The sequence below is a fragment of the Bombina bombina genome, chromosome 4 (assembly GCF_027579735.1).
Source record: "Bombina bombina isolate aBomBom1 chromosome 4, aBomBom1.pri, whole genome shotgun sequence".
Taxonomy (NCBI): Eukaryota; Metazoa; Chordata; class Amphibia; order Anura; family Bombinatoridae; genus Bombina; species Bombina bombina.
The window spans coordinates 687,976,874-687,999,012 of record NC_069502.1 but is presented as its reverse complement, the minus strand read 5'-3'; the positions used below and the strand labels follow the sequence as shown (position 1 = coordinate 687,999,012).

The 22,139-nt window shown below is 39.6% G+C and overlaps 1 protein-coding gene across 1 annotated transcript in view; it reads left to right on the top strand.

The window, feature by feature from the left end:
* The first annotated feature begins 16,334 nt into the window (after positions 1–16,334).
* Positions 16,335–22,139, top strand: part of WASF1 (WASP family member 1) — a 277,901-nt gene continuing 272,096 nt past the window's right edge. The window contains exon 1 of the mRNA XM_053710850.1: positions 16,335–16,563. The gene's annotated coding sequence lies outside the window, so the exon portion shown is untranslated. The remainder of the gene's footprint in view (positions 16,564–22,139) is intronic.

The following is a 22,139-nucleotide window of genomic DNA, read 5'->3' as shown; positions in this document are numbered from 1 at the left end:
AGAAAACTCAGGAGGAAACTAATTGGAAAGGAGTGAATTTTATCACACAATACAATGATCAATATCACAATATTTGTAGTATTGTGCTGAGACATCTTTCATGCCTTTCGGCAGATGATAAGATTTGGAGATTAATGGAAAAGGGATGTAGGTATTCATACAGGAAAGCAAGAACATTAAGGAATATTATTTCACCTACACAATTACCCAGCAGTTCTAAGCCTACCAGTTCATTGTTACAATGCAAGGGAGTCTTCAAATGCAGCCACAGTGGCTGCAAAGCATGTAAATATATTAGGCAAGGGGGCATTTTCAAGAGTTATAACATGGGTGAAAGTTTCAAAGCCAGTTTTTGTGCCAACTGTAGATCCACCAATGCTATCTATCTATTGTCATGCACGGATTGCCATATCCAGTATGTTGACCTTACCACAAGAGAAGTAAGGACGAGGATACGGGAACATTTATCTAATAATAAGCTGGGTTCCCTATCTACTCCACTCATTCAGCATTTTACAAGGGTGCATGACAAATGAGCAGATACTTTGGTCTGGACCATAATTGATCAGGTCAAGCCAAATAAGAGAGGTGGAGAGTTGAACAGAGTATTGGCCAAAAAAGAGGTTTTTTTTGGATACACAAACTTAACACAAGAACATATAGTGGTCTTAATTCAGAGTATGACCTTATCAACTTTTGCAACTGATAATAGTACCTGGTCACACATTTTACATTAATTGTGTCAATATTGTTCTTGGATAAAGGAATTGGGATAATCTCTGTAGGATTTAGCTTGGGTATATCACGTCTGTGGATTTATAATTTTCTCCATTTGAGTTGGACCTACATGTTGTAGTGAGGAACATATATTCATTACCGATTGACATGTTATTTGTTACTAATGATACATAAATACGTATGGTAGTGGCCAGCTGTAACCGTTCTGTATTTACTAACTATATATTTAGAATAATATTATTATTACCGGCAAATACGTATTAGTTAATGTGCCTTACATGATGGATATGTGTTTTTTGATATTGCAGTATATATAATCAAATATTGTTGCAGAGTAATGATAAGAAGCTTATACCTCTAGACTTTGTAAGTAGAAGCAGAGTGTTACTACCAATAAGAAGAGGGAGAGTTGTTCTTTGTTTTTAGGTTTTATCCAATAGGAAGACAGAAAACTGTATAAAGCATTCACTATCAGAACATCGGAGGAGCCTTTACCAGTGATTACATAGCCGAAACATGTCAGCAGTCTGGGTCTGACTCACCCTCCTTTTTATATTGTGCTTCTTTTGTAAAGATGCTGTAAGCTTTAATAAAAGTTGTTTTATTTATTTTTCCTTGTGCTCCGGATCTTTGTTTTTATATCGGAGGAGCCTTTACAAGTGAGCATGTAACTTTTTGTTACTTCCCTTGGTCGTTACAGCACAGTACCGTTTAACTGTCAGGAGCGCAGAACAACTCAGATCCCGTTGATGCCCGCCCCCCCTGGATGACGTCACCCACAGCGTATGCGCTATGTTCTAATTGAGGAAAACGCCGGAGGTGGTGTGAGCTGGAGGATTCCTGTAGCAATACTAGAGTACAGACTGATTAACTTTTTAGGAGATTCTCTACACACCTTACCCGGGTGAGCGTTTCCATAGCGGAACTTTTCTTTACTACTGTTTATTCATAACTTGTCGCCTAGGAATTTTACAGGTCTTTTACACAGAGGTGACACCAGGGTGAATACAAGGGACTTTTATCTGCTAACGGTCTCCACAGAAGGCATGTGCTGCTACCTACACCCAGTTGGGAAAGTTTAGATACAGTGTATATTACAACATACTATTCACTGGTTCCTTTACTGAGTGGTGTCCACAACTAACTGCCATTGTTTTCTATTTATATACACATATTAACACATAAATATATTTGTATATAAGCATATGCATATATTTTCTTCTTAAACACAGCTGCATTCATTACTTTTGGAATTTAGAACCTGGCCACCCGGAGGAGGCAAAGACACCCCAGCCAAAGGCTTCAAATACCTCCCCCACTTCCCTCATCCCCCAGTCATTATTTGCCTTTCGTCACAGGAGGTTGGAAGAGAAGTGTCAGAAGTTCGAGTTAAGTCTCTTATGGAGGGTAGTACTTTTCGAAATGGGACTGGAGTTTTAAGTAGTCCTGTCAGCCTCTCAGTGAGAGCATGGATGAAAGTTAGAGTCCGGAGATGCAGGGAGAGTTTTTCTGCAAAACCATCCCGACTCATATTAACAGCTCCTTGGCAATCAGCATTAACGAGTTTCGCTGCCTGCCTTTGTTCACTCAAGTCCATGTCAGAAGCGAGGCTACTATCTGTCACACTTGAAGGGCCGTGTTCCTGTTCCACGGTGTAGATTCCGGTAAGATCGTTTCATTTTACTTCATTATGTGAAGTTAACGTAAAGGTAGGGTCCCGGTGGGACTCCTTTTATCTTAAAATAAGGAATCATGGGTTAATATCCCCTTGAACCCCCCTGTTCAAGGGGATATTAACCCATGATTCCTTATTTTAAGATAAAAGGAGTCCCACCGGGACCCTACCTTTAATCATGTTTGTTATGTTGTTCTATCTGCTGAGATGTAGTAATACTTTAGGCTCATGGCTTTTCGGAACATTAACGGCCTTATCGTCATTTGGCGTGATCTTTAGATTGCGCGCTATTTTATGACTTGCACGGTGCACCTCGTGACCGGGTGCGGTTACGTTGTTTTTACTTCCGTATGCTGACTGTGTGGCGACAGAGAGAGTCTGCTCGTCGGTTGTCTGGTTCACGGAAGGTGGTGAGTGCCCCAGCCATTGGGGGTGTAAAGAAGGTGTCAGTTACCCTTTGTCATTTTTGTAATCCCATGATGGAGGATTCTGACTTTTTAGATACGGATGTCTCCGATGCGGAGAATGCGTCTTGTGATGAATATGAAATGGACCGGGTTATCCATGCCCATCAGTTATTTTCCAATTGCCGTTCCAGAGTACTCTCTTCTCCCGATTCAGGGTCCTCAGAGTGCGTTGAGCCGTCCGCCCCCGAGGATGCTAGGTCCTGCGAGGCCCATGTCCCAGAAACTTCCTTTGCTATGCAAGCAGGTGTCCCTTTGGTTTTTTACTCCTTCTCTGGAAGGTGGCCTGTTTCCTACAGAGGTTACGGCACGGTTCCGCATTGCCATATCTGCGGCCTTGGCTCATTTGTATCTCCCATATGAAATATTTTTAAGATACTGCCCGTGTTCTGTCAACCAGGGCCTGCTGGGCGGGGGATTGCCCAATTCAGTTCTGCCTCCTGGGGAAGCGGGGGCCTCTGAGGCTTCAGGGGCCCCAATCTTGGGGCCGGAGTCGTTTGTCAATCCGGCAAGAGATAATTTTGCCTTCCGTTATAGGTTGGTACGTTTTCATGTCCTACTAAAGACATGTTTTGGCATTGCTAGAGGATCCCAGTCCTAGTGGGCCGAGGGATTAGAAGCCTTAGATGCCGGATGGCAACCTAGATAGACATTTTGTGGATAAAGTTAATCTCCTTATCGTCTCTGTTTTTCTTCATTTTATGTGTCGGTTCCAGTTTTGAGCTTGGGTGAAGGGAGCCTTCTGATCGGCTGGTCCGGTTGGGCGTACCTTTTTTTTCCCTTGGGCGTTCACCCGCAGGTGCTGCCTTACTTTTATTTTAGATCCGGACAGGATGTATTTGATTTATTTGTATAACGCTTATGGCTGATATAACTTTCATTTTGAGAACGTTCTTTCTCTGGAACCAATACTTGCAATTTTGTGGTCGCATGGGCACTTCCTCGAAGTTGTGCACTTTGGTTAAGTCCGAGATTATGTTTTCTAGTTCATATTATCGAGCCTTCGGGTCAATTTTTCTTGGACCTTAGACAGATTCTGAAGTGCTCTTATACCAGGCAGGTACTGGTTGGGCGCTGTCTACTGTTTCTTGGCTTCATGTTACCCTTGTGGTGCTGATTAGCCTATCGGCTTTGAAAAAAAAATAAAAATAAAATAATAATGCCTAGTGTTATGGACTCCGGACTCGGATCCTACAACGAAGTTTGGGGCCTGGGCGTAGTTCCAACGCTTCTGGTAGGAGGGTTGTGTGCTCTGATATAGGTTGTTTTTTTGCTGGCAATATTGCTTGAGATGCATGACCGACTTTTTCAGACGTCATCGTGGGTTCTAGGTCCCCTGAGGACTCAGAGCCGCAGTTTTCCATTCATTTGGAAGTCTGGAAATGTGATTGATTTCCGGAGGTTTAGTATCTGATTAAGTGGACGTTTGAGTCTTCACTTGCGGTATCTCCGAATGACGACTCTTGTAGCCTAGTCGCATTCTTTTTGCTGTGGCTAGGTTTCCTTCCCTCCCGTCTTTGGTTGGGTCATTTGTTATCGAAGAGTGGAGGTGTCCTTCTTCCTTTTATCAATGTTTCGTTTGCTCTAGTGCGTGGAGTGCAGGGGTCTCCCTGTCATTTCACCAGGACCTGCGAGGCTCCCATTGTTATTCCATTCAAGGATGTCGGGAGATCGATCCAACAGGGATCTCTGGAGACTGACGTTTGTTAAAGATAAAAACTGCCCCTTGTCATACCATGGTCAGTGACTTGTGTGCTACCCATAGATCTTTTTAAAAATCTAGCCCTTCAGGCTTGAGAGTAGGCGGTCTGGGGTGAGTTACAGCCTGCTTGCCTGTCTGGGGTAAGGAAACTGACCATTTAGCCTTCCAGTGTGGGGTCAGGTCGTTAGGCCTGTCTACATGGATTACCTTGTGATCCAAGGGTATTAGTGGCCCTTTCCTAAACCGGTCGGGAGTTCTTTTCAGACTCTTGGGTTTGTGGATATTGCTCTGTATTTTACATCTAAGGACTTTAGATGGCGGAAGGCTCTGTATGGGTGCACTTCTAACCATAGGAGGCAGCTTATGGGTTCCTCAGGGGCTTCAGATCTTTGGATCAGTTCCGTTTTTCAAGGACTCCGGTTAAGGACCATGTCTCTTGCCTGTAAAGGGTATGGATGTTTCTGCTTAACCTTAGGGGTTTCTGACTCTTATGAGAGATAATATCAACCTGAGGCTTCAATTTGAGGTTTTCTGTCAGGTCCCTACTTGTCTGCTAGGACATCTGATGCTTCCTGGTAGGCTCCAGTTGCTATTCATATTCAACTGGGCTGACAATATCAGCCGAGGGTTGGCCTCTAGTAGGGTGTTTTCCGTTGGTTAATCTTCTTCTCACCTAGGGTGGGGAAGGAATTTTTACGTGTTCTTCTTGGGTTGGAGGTACCTCAGTATCTGTTGAGGGCCCGTGGGTCCTTGTTTTTCTCGCCTTGTAGGGTTTTTTCCCTCTCTGCATTCTCAGTATCACGGAATTGATTACTGGAATTGGAATGCTGTGGGTCAGAGTATTTTCTTCCCTGGAGGAGTATTCCTTCTTATGGAAGGCTGCAGAGTAGGGTTCCTTGGACCCGAGCATGAGGTTCCTGTCATGGTTCAGGGTAGCATGCTAATTTTTAGTTATGCACTCGTAGTAACACCAGCACCAGTATCTTGAATATCAATACTTTTTATTAGAGGTTACATTAAAAGCAGCAACGTTTCGTGGTGAACCCACTTAGTCATGCTGATTGTATCACATTGTTTCAAACAATTTATATCTTTCTTTGGCGCCAACCGGCTTCAATTTTGGTAGTTTTACACCCCCTAGTGGTTATCCAATGCAATGTGTATACAAAATGTTAAAAACAAATGTACCTGACTAAACAGATTACATATGGCAATGATTAATGTATAAATAGTTTTACCATTATTGTACATACTTATATTGTCACTGATATTTAACATAATTATGCTAACCTTCCAGTTTTCAATGTCTTATTATAATGTGATCTCAATAATGTAAACACATAGGTAAAGTACCCTTGTTGTTTGCAACTTATCATATTGAAACTTTTTATAGTAAACTTTTTTTCGCATACAGTTATACTTTGAGTGATAAGTTTAAAGTTTTTGACTTATACTTTAAGGGAATTTTTATACTTTAAGAGAAACAATTAAGGTCAAAATCCCTGTTCAACCCTCTGGGAATAAGAGTATCCAATTGGTATATCCATCTCATCTCTTGTTGTTGTAGGATTTTTTCTCTATTAGTCCCATTGCGCTGAACAGGGATGTGTTGTATAATCTGCCAGCGTAGCTGGCTTACACTATGACCTTTTTCTAAAAAATGTTTGGATAGAGGTGCCTCCAAATTCTTTTTCCTTATGTTTGACCTGTGTTGACTCAGTCTGTCTTTTACTTTCTGTGTGGTCTCTCCTAAGTAATACATGGAACATGGGCATTTTATGAGATAGACTACATAGCTAGTATCACAAGTGTGAAATCCCCTAATATCATAACGTCTGCCATTGTGTGGATGATAGAAGTTTGGACCTTTTATGACTGAATTGCAACTGACACATCCCAGGCAGGGGTAACAGCCATTTCTTTTTGCTTGCATGTATGTTTGTGTATCCCTTCTCTCTGATCCCACATCGCTTCTTATAAGGTGGTCTCGGATGTTTTTTACCCTCCTATATGCCATTAAAGGGTAATCCCTGAACTGTTCAATACTGGGGTTACAATCCTTAAGTATATGCCAATGCTTTTTTATAGCTTTTGCTACAGCTTGGCTATGTGAGCTATGTTGTGACACAAATACTAGTCTGTCTTGTTTTTTGGTTTTTTCTTTGAATGCCCTAGGTGTAGTGATGTCTTTAATTGTTTGACTCAGCAGTTGTGTAGGGTATCCTCTTTGTTTAAATTTATTTGACATTTCCAACAGCCTTTTATTCTTAACTTCTGGTGTGTTTACTATTCTCTGTACCCTTAATAATTGACTCTTGGGTAATGAGTTAATAAGGCCTTTTGGATGGAAGCTGTTATATTCCAATAAGGTGTTCCTATCAGTCTCTTTAGAAAAGATATCTATGTCGAGTCTATTCTGTCCTTTAGTAATCTTAGTGTCAAGAAATGTTATACTCTCTTCACTATATGTCAAGGAAAATTGTAAGCCTCTTACCATAGTATTGAGTTCTCTTGTGAAATCTTCTAGTTTTCCAATGCTGCCCCACCACACGCCAAACACATCATCTATGTAGCGCCACCATACTGTTCCGTACTGTCTAAATAGATGATTTTCATATACTTGGCGCTCCTCAAACTCATTCATGTAGAGGTTGGCGTATGATGGGGCAACATTGGAGCCCATGGCTGTCCCCCTTACTTGTATGTACCAGTCATCCTGGAAAAGGAAGAAATTCCAGTATAATACCAGACGCAACAGATCTTCCAAAAAACAACATTGTGTTTGTGAATAACCACCACTGACCATCAGCACCTTTCTTATAATTGCAATGCCTGTTTCATGGCTGATAGAGGTATACAAACTCTTAACATCCATTGTGTAAAGTATATATCTATCAGACTGCAATTCTAAAGATTTTATTTTATCCAAAAAATGACCTGTATCTTTCAGATAACTGGCCATTTTTACCACTTCTGGTTGCAGCAATTTATCTAGATAAATTGCTATATTGGTATATACTGAACCTACACATGAAACAATAGGCCTGCCTGGTGGTCTAGTGGGGTCTTTATGAATTTTAGGGACCGTATAAAAAATGGGTATTTTTGGGTCCTCTACCTGCAAATAATCAGCTAATTTCTTATCAATTATTAGCTGGTTTTCAGCCCGTTTCACAATGTGGTTGATTTCTTTTTGTATTGCACCAAGGGGGTTGCTAGATATTTTCCTATAAGTGGAGGTGTCACTGAGCTGGTCTCTGATTTCGCTAACATAATAATGTTTATCCATCACTACAGTGGCACCTCCCTTATCAGCCCCCTTGAGTATAATACTGTTATCACTCTTTAGACTTTTTAATGCCTGCTGGTCCTGTTTAAGGAAATTGATAGGCTTAAACTTTTTGTTGTTTTGTTTTTTTATTTTATTTTTAAGTGATGCAATTTCTAAATCTACCAGCTTAGTTAATGTGTTAAGGCTATGATTGGCTAAGTTAGGGTTAAAGTGACTCTTCTTTCTAAGTCCCAAATTATCCAAATTTAACATGTTATGTTCCTTATCTTTTTTTCGGTTGTCAATGGTAATATCGTGCATCTCATTAAACCAAATTTTTAACTTCACATTTCTGTAAAATTTATGTAAGTCCTTGGTTAATTCAAAAAAATTTAAGTCCTGGTAAGGGCAAAAAGACAGTCCTTTGTTCAATACATTCAATTCATTGGTGGTAAACGTATGCTTGGAAATATTTACCACTGTGTCTTGTTCTTGGATCACTTCTTCGGCTGCGGCTTCCGTTGTGATTTCCGCTGTTCCCCTTGGCCTCTCACATTCTTCATTTTCTTGCCTTCTCTGGCTCCTGTGTTTGCGGCCTCCCCGGCGGAATCGCTCTCGCCGCTGCTGCTGGAGTTTCCCAAAGGGTACTGTGTGGCGTCGTCTGATGACGTGTCGGTTCCGGTAGTGATGTTTGTGTCACGTGTATGCCGGTTTCTGTTTCTATTGGCTCTTTTCGTGTTGTTGAATCTACGGACCGATTGGTAACCCTGGTTACCACAACGCCATCTATACACGCGTCCAGTGCGGTAATCTTCTTCATCACGAAGAAACTTGACTCGCTTGGTTTCCTGGATAATCGTTTTCTCAGCTGTGATTTTTTCTTCGATCTTGTCTTCCAATTTCTTCAGCTCCTCTGTGGTGAGTGCTGTGAGTAATTCTATACGCTGTTTATTGACTGTCTCAGTTTGTTTTTCGATCTCCTGCAGTAGTGCTTCTACAGTGCAGACCATCAGGTAATAGGAGCACTTGTTGATGATAGATTCGAATTTATCACAGTAATCCACATTATCCCTAAGGAGAGTAGGTGTTGTGCTCATCCTTAGACCTCTTGGGATTCTTTTCACTCGGTAGTATTCTGCGAGTGTGATAGTGTATACCTCTATCAGCCATGAAACAGGCATTGCAATTATAAGAAAGGTGCTGATGGTCAGTGGTGGTTATTCACAAACACAATGTTGTTTTTTGGAAGATCTGTTGCGTCTGGTATTATATTGGAATTTCTTCCTTTTCCAGGATGACTGGTACATACAAGTAAGGGGGACAGCCATGGGCTCCAATGTTGCCCCATCATACGCCAACCTCTACATGAATGAGTTTGAGGAGCGCCAAGTATATGAAAATCATCTATTTAGACAGTACGGAACAGTATGGTGGCGCTACATAGATGATGTGTTTGGCGTGTGGTGGGGCAGCATTGGAGAACTAGAAGATTTCACAAGAGAACTCAATACTATGGTAAGAGGCTTACAATTTTCCTTGACATATAGTGAAGAGAGTATAACATTTCTTGACACTGAGATTACTAAAGGACAGAATAGACTCGACATAGATATCTTTTCTAAAGAGACTGATAGGAACACCTTATTGGAATATAACAGCTTCCATCCAAAAGGCCTTATTAACTCATTACCCAAGAGTCAATTATTAAGGGTACAGAGAATAGTAAACACACCAGAAGTTAAGAATAAAAGGCTGTTGGAAATGTCAAATAAATTTAAACAAAGAGGATACCCTACACAACTGCTGAGTCAAACAATTAAAGACATCACTACACCTAGGGCATTCAAAGAAAAAACCAAAAAACAAGACAGACTAGTATTTGTGTCACAACATAGCTCACATAGCCAAGCTGTAGCAAAAGCTATAAAAAAGCATTGGCATATACTTAAGGATTGTAACCCCAGTATTGAACAGTTCAGGGATTACCCTTTAATGGCATATAGGAGGGTAAAAAACATCCGAGACCACCTTATAAGAAGCGATGTGGGATCAGAGAGAAGGGATACACAAACATACATGCAAGCAAAAAGAAATGGCTGTTACCCCTGCCTGGGATGTGTCAGTTGCAATTCAGTCATAAAAGGTCCAAACTTCTATCATCCACACAATGGCAGACGTTATGATATTAGGGGATTTCACACTTTTGATACTAGCTATGTAGTCTATCTCATAAAATGCCCATGTTCCATGTATTACTTAGGAGAGACCACACAGAAAGTAAAAGACAGACTGAGTCAACACAGGTCAAACATAAGGAAAAAGAATTTGGAGGCACCTCTATCCAAACATTTTTTAGAAAAAGGTCATAGTGTAAGCCAGCTACGCTGGCAGATTATACAACACATCCCTGTTCAGCGCAATGGGACTAATAGAGAAAAAATCCTACAACAACAAGAGATGAGATGGATATACCAATTGGATACTCTTATTCCCAGAGGGTTGAACAGGGATTTTGACCTTAATTGTTTCTCTTAAAGTATAAAAATTCCCTTAAAGTATAAGTCAAAAACTTTAAACTTATTATCACTCAAAGTATAACTGTATGCGAAAAAAAGTTTACTATAAAAAGTTTCAATATGATAAGTTGCAAACAACAAGGGTACTTTACCTATGTGTTTACATTATTGAGATCACATTATAATAAGACATTGAAAACTGGAAGGTTAGCATAATTATGTTAAATATCAGTGACAATATAAGTATGTACAATAATGGTAAAACTATTTATACATTAATCATTGCCATATGTAATCTGTTTAGTCAGGTACATTTGTTTTTAACATTTTGTATACACATTGCATTGGATAACCACTAGGGGGTGTAAAACTACCAAAATTGAAGCCGGTTGGCGCCAAAGAAAGATATAAATTGTTTGAAACAATGTGATACAATCAGCATGACTAAGTGGGTTCACCACGAAACGTTGCTGCTTTTAATGTAACCTCTAATAAAAAGTATTGATATTCAAGATACTGGTGCTGGTGTTACTACGAGTGCATAATTATCACAGAGGCTATTGCAGCTACCTCCCACACCGTGCACCACCTTTACACAAAGTGCTGTATTCATCTACCATTGCATGCTAATTTTTAGTAGCGGTCAGAGTTCTACTCTGGGCCTTTGATGCCTCGTAGATCCATCCTTTTTTTCTTCCGAGGGTCTGAGACTCTTGTCTGTAAAGATCTTTCACTAGCCTTGGGTGCTGGGACCGTTATCCTGGAAGGAAGGTCAGGGATCAGTCTGCTTTTGCAGCATGGACTGTTTACTTTTTAAATCTGTCCTCCCCCTTTGTTGGGGGGACTCTGAGTGCCTCTCTACTGGCGGAGGCTGTTGCCGGAATGGATCGCTCCTTGGATTCCGGTATTTTCTGGTTGGGAACTGTTGTCAAGATTTTTCAGCTCTTTTCAGTGGGATGAGTCCCAAGATGGCTTAAGACGACTTTGTTGCTTGTGGATGGGTCATCACGAGTTTTGTTCACAGGTGTCTCTGTGCTCTCTTGAAGAGCTCTTTTTAAGCTGCTGGGACGGTTCTCCTGTCTCTGCTTGTCTATGCATAACCTGACGGGTCTGGTCTTGTCTAGGTTACAAGGGCGAACTTGCGGGTTCTGGAACACCATAGTTGGTATGGTGCTGTGTCAGGTATTTGAGCATGGCCTTCCGGTCATCTTAGTGACGTTTTCTCCTGACTATGGACTTATCTTCTGGTCCTTGTCCTCCTTGGGAGTTTGTTTCCCTAGATAGTGGTCCTGCAGCAACCTCGGGTTGCTCTAAGTTGATTGGGTATTTTAGATGTCTCATGGGGCCTCTATTCTCCCTCTCGGGGGTAGATAGACATTTTGACCAGTTTTGATTTAAGTCAGTTTTGGATGGTCCTTCAGATCTCCTTGGTTCCTCTACTCTCCCTCTCGGGGGTTTATAGAGGTTTTTATCGGTTTTGGATTTGTGGGAGTGGAGTGACGCAGGGCTGACTCCTCGGAGGCCTTATGCTCAGCAGACTCTGGGTCTGAGTGGTCTCTAGCATGGCTTTGCAGGTTGTGTAACTGATGAGTGGTTACCCGGGCTCCGGTTTATCCCTTGTCATTATAGTTTTTTGTAGGGTGTCAAGTAATTTCAGGCTGTGGTGCCTTTCGAATGAGCTGCATTTTTGTACCCACCATTTGTTTGCATTCAGTGTCCTCTAGCTTGGGTATTGTTTTCCCAAAAGTAATGAATGCAGCTGTGGACTCTTCCTTCCTGTTAAAGAAGAAAAACTTAAATTATGCTTACCTGATAATTTTCTTTTCTTCTGACAGGAAGAGTCCACAGCTCCCGCCCGCGCTTTATTTTGAGGCGGAAGTTTATTTTTGTTCTTCTGGCACCTTTTTTAAAATCACCCTGATATTTCTCCTACTGTTCCTTGTTCCCTTGGCAGAATGACTGGGGGATGAGGGAAGTGGGGGAGGTATTTGAAGCCTTTGGCTGGGGTGCCTTTGCCTCCTCTTGGTGGCCAGGTTCTGAATTCCCAAAAGTAATGAATGTAGCTGTGGACTCTTCCTGTCAGAAGAAAAGAAAATTATCAGGTAAGCATAATTTATGTTATTTACTGTGAACACCTAGTCCCCATAGACCGCAATGTAAAGGCACTTGTCAGTGCAGTTTTTTTTCTAACACCCCACACCTGCCAATTTACACCCCTCATTACTGCTTCTTATAGTTATTTTATTAAAAAATGAAAATGCTACAATTGTTATTTTTTAATGAAACACACACCACAGTATTTTGGGGCCAATTGGGGGACATTTATCAAATTAACCAGAGATCTGATCTCTGGTTAATTTTATGAGCGCTATTTACTACCGCAAGCTCGCGGTAGCAATAACCAGCCATTTGTAATGGCTGGTTATTTATCTTGCACCGGTAAACAGGCGAATTTGCCCATTTGTGGCCGCGCTATAAATTAGTGCTCCATCTAGCCCATAGTTATATAGCAAGCAATAGTGCAAATATAAAATGCTCTAACAAAGTGATGGCCAACTTTATAACACATTGGGGCCAGAGATCAATATTTTAGAAGCCTTAGGTGCTGCATATAGATTTTTGCTTTCTAAACACCAAAATGATAATATACGGTATTCCTGAAAATATCCGTTGTCACAGGGCCAAATTAAGGTTACATGGCACCCTTTATCTACTTTTCCCCACTCCAGAGGGCTCTTTTAAATTGTGTCCACCTTAGTTTGCCCACCAAACAGCAGTTCCCAAAGCAAACATTAGTTAGTTCTGATTTTTCCTGGCGCCACAAAACCTATGGCACGCCTTTAGTTCAAAAACTAGTGCAGAGGGTCACATGTGCTCATGGGGCTCCAGGTAGCCAAGCCTGCTGTAACATATTATTTTATTTTTGTATTTTTATAATACTTAGAACATATTCCATTATTCCTTGCAGAACATTGGAATGAGAAAGGTTTACAGTACAAAACGTAAACACTTTATTAAATGTCAATATGGCATAAATATGATTTTATATGCTTTCATCTACTTTACTGCAAAGGGCTCCAAAGCACTTTTAAATGTTTTTTTTTAACTATGTCTATATATGTATTTATGTGTTTATATGTGTATATGTCTGTAAATACATATATACACATATAAATACATATGTACAAATATTCACATTATATATATATATATATATATATATATATATATATATATATATATATATATATATACACACATACATCTTTAAACATGTATATGTATGTATTTCAATGTTAAAGCCCATTGCCTGCCTTTTTTTTCTAACACCTGGCTGAGAACTCATATCTGAGCCCTTATAACTTTTGTGTGCAATATTTTTTAAATACATTTTATTAGATGGTGTTATTATGAGATGTAAGTGTACTTTGTAACCAGCGTGTTGTCTTTAATTGAGCTCACGTGATCGTGTTTACTTTCAACTTGTAATACGAGCAAAAAACCTGATGCATGCAAACACCCGCGATAAACCCCTTATCGCTCGCGTGTAACTGTTAGAGCTCCACCCATAGGGGTCGATTTATTAAAGCCTTCGGCAGGCTTCACACCTGCGCGCTATCTTTAATTGCGCTCACGTGATCGTGTTTACTTTCATCTTATAATACGAGTGAAAAAACCTGATGCGTGCAAACACCCGTGATAAACCCAATAGAGATCAGAGGAAATTAAAGAATAACCAGTGAGCGATGGACTGACCGTAGAACTGCTCAGTAGAAGGTTTTAAACTGTTACCACACCTCTTACATTGACAAGTGTCCAATTACACACTGGGGAACCAAACTTTCAGAGCACCTACTTTATCTATGTATTTATATTGTCACAAACTATCAAGTTTTAAATAAGTTTGGCGGAGCGTAGGGATTTAATGCTGTGGAGCCTTACTTTTTACATTGTATAATTCTTGAATGTTTTAATACACCCAGTATTTTATTATTTATATCTAAGATACGTGTGCTATATATCTTGATCCAATGCTAGATTTGTATATACCTCCAGAGAGGGTTTTTAACTTAAATGTGTGATTAATCTACTAGTGATTCTAATAAGGATACCAGCATTGGTTATATATATAATTGTCTTTAATATTCATTGTATATATTGTGTATTTTATAAATATTTTATTAAAATTATTATTGATTGGAAGCCCTTGACTGCTTTTTTAGCACTACTCCTGTGTGTTTTAGTATTCGCTCATTAACCCAGGGGGAGTCGTTTTTTTGGGGGGGAGTTTTAGCTTTTTAGAGGTCTAGAAGTCTGCACAATACGAATTCTTCTGTATCGTTCATCTACTTGACTGCAAAGGGCTCCAATGCACTTTTAAATATGTCTATATATGTATTTATGTGTTTATATGTATATATGTCCCTAAATACATATGTACACATATAAATACATATGTACACACAAATATACGTACATATATATACATATATAAATAAATAAACATACATCTTTAAACATGTATATATTTAAATGTTAAAGCCCTTTGCCTGCCTTTTTTTTATAACACCTGGCTGAGACGTCATATCTTTGAGCCCTTATAACTTTTTTGTGCATTATTTTTTAAATATTTTTTATTAGATGGTGTTATTATGAAGTGTAAGTGTACTTTGTAACCAGCGCGTTTTCTTTAATTGCGCTCACGTGATCGCGTTTACTTTCAACTTGTAATACGAGCAAAAAACCTGATGAATGCAAACACCCGCAATAAACCCCTTATCGCTCGAGTGTAACTGTTAGAGCTCCACCCATAGGTGTCGATTTATTAAAGCCTTCGGCAGGCTTCGCACCCCTTACGACTGCAGTTTCTCACAAGAGAACATGCAGTTCGTATTTAACAAGCAGCGGTCATCATACTGCTGCTTACCTAACCTTTCACCACCTCTTAGGTGGCGAATTTCAATCTCCCTGGTCTCGTCCGAACGGGGAGATTGACAGCTCCTGTCCGCGCATGATTGGCTGTGCGCGGGCAGGGTTGACGCAAGCACAAAATAGCAGAATTCAGCCAGCCAGAGCCGACCTGTAGCGGACAGGGACGCCAATGTGCTCCCCTATCCGCAGCAGCTTGATAAATCAACCCCATAATATAGCCATTCATAGGCTTACGAATAGTTTCTCAAATAATAGGTGACCTGTACCCCCTCATGTAGTGAAAAATAAGTACCCATTTCTGAATATTTCTAGAAACAGAAACATCTTATATATTGATTATATTTTATATTTATGTTACATTCAACACACTGACTTTTTCCACCAGCACACAATTTATCTGGAATATTATTTCGCTTATACCTGTTCTGCCGCGTATTAAAGCAGATATTTATGTCTCTGTGTCTTTCACCGTCCTGTTTCAATGACTTTATAAATTTATAAAACCCCGTACTAGCAGAGGCAATGTCGCCTGTGCTCCAGTTCAGGTTAATATGTCCCTACAGTAGGTTAAATAATGACACCTTGCATTGCTCAGCACGGTGACTTTGCACGCCTCTCACATCAAAGAACTGGCCGGTGTCAGGAACAGCACGGCTTTTTTCATTGGCTAATAAGGGACGGACCGTCAGTGACGTCACATCGCTTTTCCTAACCCGACCAGAACAAATGAACATAGGAGAGATATGAGTGAGCTGCAGATTGATGGACTGTCCCATTCTGTAGATGGTGGGGGTAGAAATGATGAAACCCGGCTTCCTAATAATTTGTCTTGCTCATGTTTGCAAAAAACAGTAAAATTATACGTGTTAATATTTGTTTTACTAAAAATAGATAGTCAAAAGAAAAGGTTGTGAGATACTGAGGAAGCCAACATCTTTCAGTCCTAATAGGACACCCCTCTGTCTTGAGGGTCTCTCTATTGACCCTATCTCCGCCCTCTCCCATCACAAGCTGCTGCTTCTGCTGCAGGGCAGCCGAGCGCCCCCGGGTCTCATCTCAGTTGTTTGTTGTCATTGTTCCCTGGACGTTCCGTGACAACGGAGCACTAGGCCAAGATGGGGATGAGTCGGTAAAGTGTCGCAGCAGCATAAAGAACACGTGATCGTCCATAATAACGGAGCAAGGATGCTCTTCAGCAGGCATTGAATGGTCCCAGCTTGGAGGCTGTGTGCAGATAGCTTCATTCATCCAGCTCTGCTACCTGAGTATGTATATTCCGATGTATCGGCATGTTTATACCATGATTGCATACGTCGTTACATATGATCTAAATAAACATGATGTGTGCATATCTTTCATTATGTTAGATACCTCTGCAGTGACTATATACGTTCACTGACAAAATGTGAAGACTGGTAGAATCAGTGGGAGTAAGTTGGAGTGACAGTGGTTGGGGGTAGCTCTGGAAGCATAATCGTAATAAGCACATTACTTGTAAACTAATGCATACATACATGTTACCTGCTATAAATGGTGTGATGCATTGTGTCTCAATTTTCTTCATGAGATTTTTAAATGTGAGAAAAATATATTGCTATTTTTTTACAGTGGCATGTATTTATTACACGTCACACACACATATATTTGACACTATTGACTGCAGACCAGACCTTGTTAGCTATGTCCCACATTAGACCTCAGGTCAGATCCTGTCAGGTGTACTACTACATATATTCTACTGAACAACCTGCTGACATACTGGACTGTCCAGTTTAGTAATAGAGAACCTTCAACACTGTATACACAATTTGGTTAACTAATTTTGATTGTGCAAGTGTTTGGAACACTGAATATTGTGTGTGTGTGTGTATATATATATATATAAAAAATATAAATTTTAGGCGTAATGCCTTTTATTGGACTAACAATACATTTTACAGGTCAAGCTTTCAAAAGCATTTCCTCTCTAGGTCAGAAGCAATACTGATTAGTTTGATTGGATTTACAAATTATTACTTGAAACACAGTGGCGTCACTAGGGTTGGTGTCACCCGGTGCGGTAAGTCATGGTGTCACCCCCCCCCCCCCAGAAAGCAGACACACACAAAAACACAGGCAAACACACATAAACACTCAGACACACTTAAAAACATACTCAGATGCACACACAAACACTCGGAAACACACTCAAACACACACACAAAAACACACACACACAAAAACACTGAGACACACACAAAAACTCAGACACACACATACAAAATATGTAAACTGCACTGCATTAATTAGGAAGCTCATGCCTAGAGCTGCTCCCTGGCTCAGCAGAACATCAAATGGAAGATAAACAGAGCACTCTAAAATAAATCACTGAAGAAAAGGTTTAGGCGCGCAAACTATGAAAATTCTGCTCTCTGACTCTGTTCCAAGTCTGTCAGTGCACAGCCCTTGGCCGCATGTCACTGAGCAGTGAGCACAGATAGGCAGGCAGGTTTAGGCTAGCAGTGCAACTTTGCAAGCCCCACGGCACACCCACAACATTCATAGTGAAATTGGGCAGGGGAGGAGCAAAGTACAAACAAGCAAAAGCAGCCGGGAAAACTATTTGTTGAAATTGCAGCACTGGCTCAAGGGGCAAAAAAATTGTGTGTCTACAACTTCCCCAGTCCCACTAATGTTCACAAATGCCAGCCTCTAATAAAATAATCTATGCATCTCAACATTGTATTTCTTTGAATTTCAATAAAATAAAATTCTTTTTTTTTTTTTGGTGTCACCCCCTGGAGGGTGTCACCCGGGTGCGGCCCGCCCCCCCCGCCCCCCCCTAGTGACGCCACTGTTGAAACAGACAATGTGTCACAGAGTTCTAAGTACAGGAAGAAGTAAATTGTGTCAAAATCACAGGTTCTGGGAGTCTGACAACAGGAAGGTAAAAAAAAATAGGTTGCATAAAGATATTTGCACATTAAACAATGAAGGAAATATAAAATATACAAAATAAAAATGGTTACACGTGTATATAGCAAAAATACAGTATACACAAAAGAAATGCATTTAACTTCATCTCCATGTGAATGTTTTTTAAATGCATTACCAAGTGGTATGTAATATGCCCACCAAAATAGTTAGTACATGTCCCGAGAGTATGGGTTCAGTGTGTTTCTTTTACATATGTGTTTTCTGTTGAACTATATTGACAGTTTTCTATGTTGTCTAAGGGATGTTTGAACACATGATAACCACAGATCTTGATTCTGCTGCTTGAAATAGGCTTAGGTGTGCATATGTGTATAAATAAGAGATAGGCTTGCGTGTGCATATGTGTATAAATAAGAGATAGGCTTGCGTGTGCATATGTGTATAAATAAGAGATAGGCTTGCGTGTGCATATGTGTATAAATAAGAGATAGGCTTGCGTGTGCATATGTGTATAAATAAGAGATAGGCTTGCGTGTGCATATGTGTATAAATAAGAGATAGGCTTGCGTGTGCATATGTGTATAAATAAGAGATAGGCTTGCGTGTGCATATGTGTATAAATAAGAGATAGGCTTGCGTGTGCATATGTGTATAAATACATGTGCATATATTGCTTATTAATGCTTAATTGCTAAATGAACACAACCAGTGACAAAACCAGATTTGTTCATTATTTTCCTGATTTTTGTCTTAATTCTGAAGGAGCTCTATTACCATCTTTGCTTTCCCCCCCTTGTTTTGTAAAAATAAGTATTTTAATTGCATTCTGTTACACTATTTTAAACATCCTGTTCTTTGGGGCTAGAAGTTTCAAGAATAAATAAAACATTTTTATAGTATTCTTTTAGCTAGAGCTTGCATAAACTTACTTAAATGGATCTGCATGAATAAATATACAGTACTACTCATCTGTGAACTGTATAACAAACACTAGCCTGTGCTTCTGTATACACAGATAAGGTGTGTGTCCTGAATGGTAAATAATGCTGTGTCAGACTTGTGCTGGTATCTGATTAAAGCAATCTGATCCTCTTTTTCTCCTTCACCCACCCCCACCTGCCCCTTTTCTCTTCCTGGAAGAGGAGGGAGTGAAAGTGATGGCTCTGTTTGGGATCCAGCCTCCTCCTTCTGCATTGTTAGTGAATTCCAGAGGATTGTGTGAGTGGTGCCAGTGGCAAGATGCAAATGCTCAAGCTAATACCTGTAACCCGTTTGCAGGAGCGGTTTCCAATCAATGCAGTAATGGTAGGAGTGACTGTGACTCATACCATTTTTAAATGATTCATATAATAAGTTACATCTCTTTAGAACTGAGAGAAAAGTAAGTACTCGTCAATATGTATAGGACTGCTTGTTTTCTTTAAGAGCATGAGCACAAAATTGTATGGGGAAATGTATGCCTAGTTAGGCTAAAAATAAGAGCTACCAAATAACATTTGAAATTGCCTATTTGCTTGTGATTTCAAATGTAATTATATACAGTATATATATATATATATATATATATATATATATATATATTATTCTTGATATTATGTATACTAGGTACATGATTAGTTACAGCTCAAGACCTTTTTATGTGTATAAATGTGTCTGGTTCTTGCATGTAGTGAAGAACTATTGTGTTGTGATCAATCTAGCACAACAAAGCAGACTGAATTTTGCTTCTCAGTTGCTAGAATTGTATTCCATTGCTAGAATGCTACAGTTGCCTTCCTAACAGTACTGCTACATGAAAATGAATAGGCACTGTTTAGAAACAAAGTGAATGGAAAAATTAAAAAAAAAAAGTTCATCTTAAAGTGAAGGTAAACTTTGATGAATGAAAGCCGTTTATTTAAAACAGGGGCACTTTCATTCATCAAAGTTTACAAAGCAGCCGTTTTGATTAAAAGCTTACCTCTCTTCTTTGCACAGCCAGAGCAGCTTCCCCCTCCTGGAAATCCTCTCTTCACACATCAGCAATGACTAATCTGACTTCCTCCAATCACAGCATGGCCTCAGGCAATAACTACCCTGGGGGGGAAGCCGTGATTGGAGGAAGCCGGATTAGTTATTGCTGACGTGTGAAGAGAGGAAATCCAGGTGGGGGAAGCTGCTCTGGCTGTGAAAAGAAAAAAAATTACATTTTTAATCAAAACGGCTGCTTTGTAAACTTTGATGAATGAAAGTGCCCCTGTTTTTAAAAGTATTTTTAAAAAACGGGCTTTCATTCATCAAAGTTTACCTTCACTTTAAAGAGATGGTAAACTCAAAAAAATGTCTTCATCGCATTGTACAGGATTGCTTATAATAAAAAACAATTATCAAATATATTGCGCTGTGCTTGTTTCATTGTTCGCTTGATATTACGTCCCCAAAGTGTGTGGATTTCCAAACCCACTGTGAGGCTAATTTGCATTGGCCAATCATGGTGGGCAACCTAAATTCTCCCTTTCTCTGCAGTTCCGGGTATAACACAACAGGCCACGCATGCGCTATCTGTAATCTAATGCATATGCATTCAGATCAGGAGTTCCCTATCAGTTTTCAGAAGACCTAGCAAAAGTCTTCATGTATTGCTGTGCCCATGTGTGAGATCTCCAAAACAGTTGTACATGTGTTGGTGGGAGTAAATCTATGCTAATTTATTGCAACTGGATGGGCGTTTTAGTGACTAATTCAGACAGCTGTTTCTTGTGGGCTGGCAATTCAGATCTCACAACCATATGTGAAATAATGTTTTAAAACGGTCTTCATTTTTTGTGAAATAGTAATTTCACATATATTTATCATATAGGAATGTTGTGTATGTTAAAATATTAGTTTTTTTTTATGTTGACTTTTCATCTTTAAAGCCAAGAGTGAAGACATAAATACAACACAATAATATGGCGTTAAGCAGGACCCAAAACAAAACCAAATTACACAGAGATATATGAAGGTCAATAGGTTATGTTGACTTTTCTAATCCTTTAAAGTGGAGGTAAACTTTACATGTTTTAAAATCAGATCTGGGATCTAAACAATATTTTAGATGGACTTTAATTTATCACTTCTATTGAAGATGCGCTGTAACTTACTTTTTAATCTTGCCGTGCCATTCTAATACACTGCACTCTGGCCGCCCTCTTCAAAACTCGCACTTTTTGTTTTGGAGCTAGAGCACCAATTAGAGAACAATCAAAACAGCTCCCAAAAAAATAATAATTTTGAAGTGGGCGGCCGGAGGGTATTAGAATGGCACAGCTAGATTGAATAATAAGTTACAGTGCATCTTCATTAGAAGTGATCAGTTAAAGTACAGCTAATATATCACTTAGATTCCGGACCAGATTTTAAAACACGTACATTTTACCAGCACTTTAAAGGGACACTATACCCAATTTTTTTCTTTCATGATTCAGATAGAGCATTCAATTTTATGCAACTTTCTAATTTACCCCTATTATCAATTTATCTTTTTTCTCTTGCTATCCTTATTTAAAAAGCAGGAATGTGATGCATAGGAGCCGGTCCATTTTTAGTTGAAAACCTGGGTTATGTTTGCTTATTGGTGGGTAAATATAAGCCTCTAATAAGCAAGCGCTATCCATGGTGCTGAACCTAAATGGGCTGGCTGCTAAGATTTACATTTCTGCTTTTAAAATAAAGATAGCAAGAGAACAAAGAAAAATTGATAATAGGAGTAAATTAGAAAGTTGCCTAAAATTTCAGGCTCTATCTGAATCATGAAAGAAAAATATTTGGGTTCAGTGTCCCTTTAAGCATAAAGATATTGTTTGTTTTTTTAAGACCATTTCGCAAAATTATCTGACATGAAGTTTACTGTGGTTTCTATAGAAGTCTGTTATCTGAAGTATTTAGCACATCCGTACTATATTAT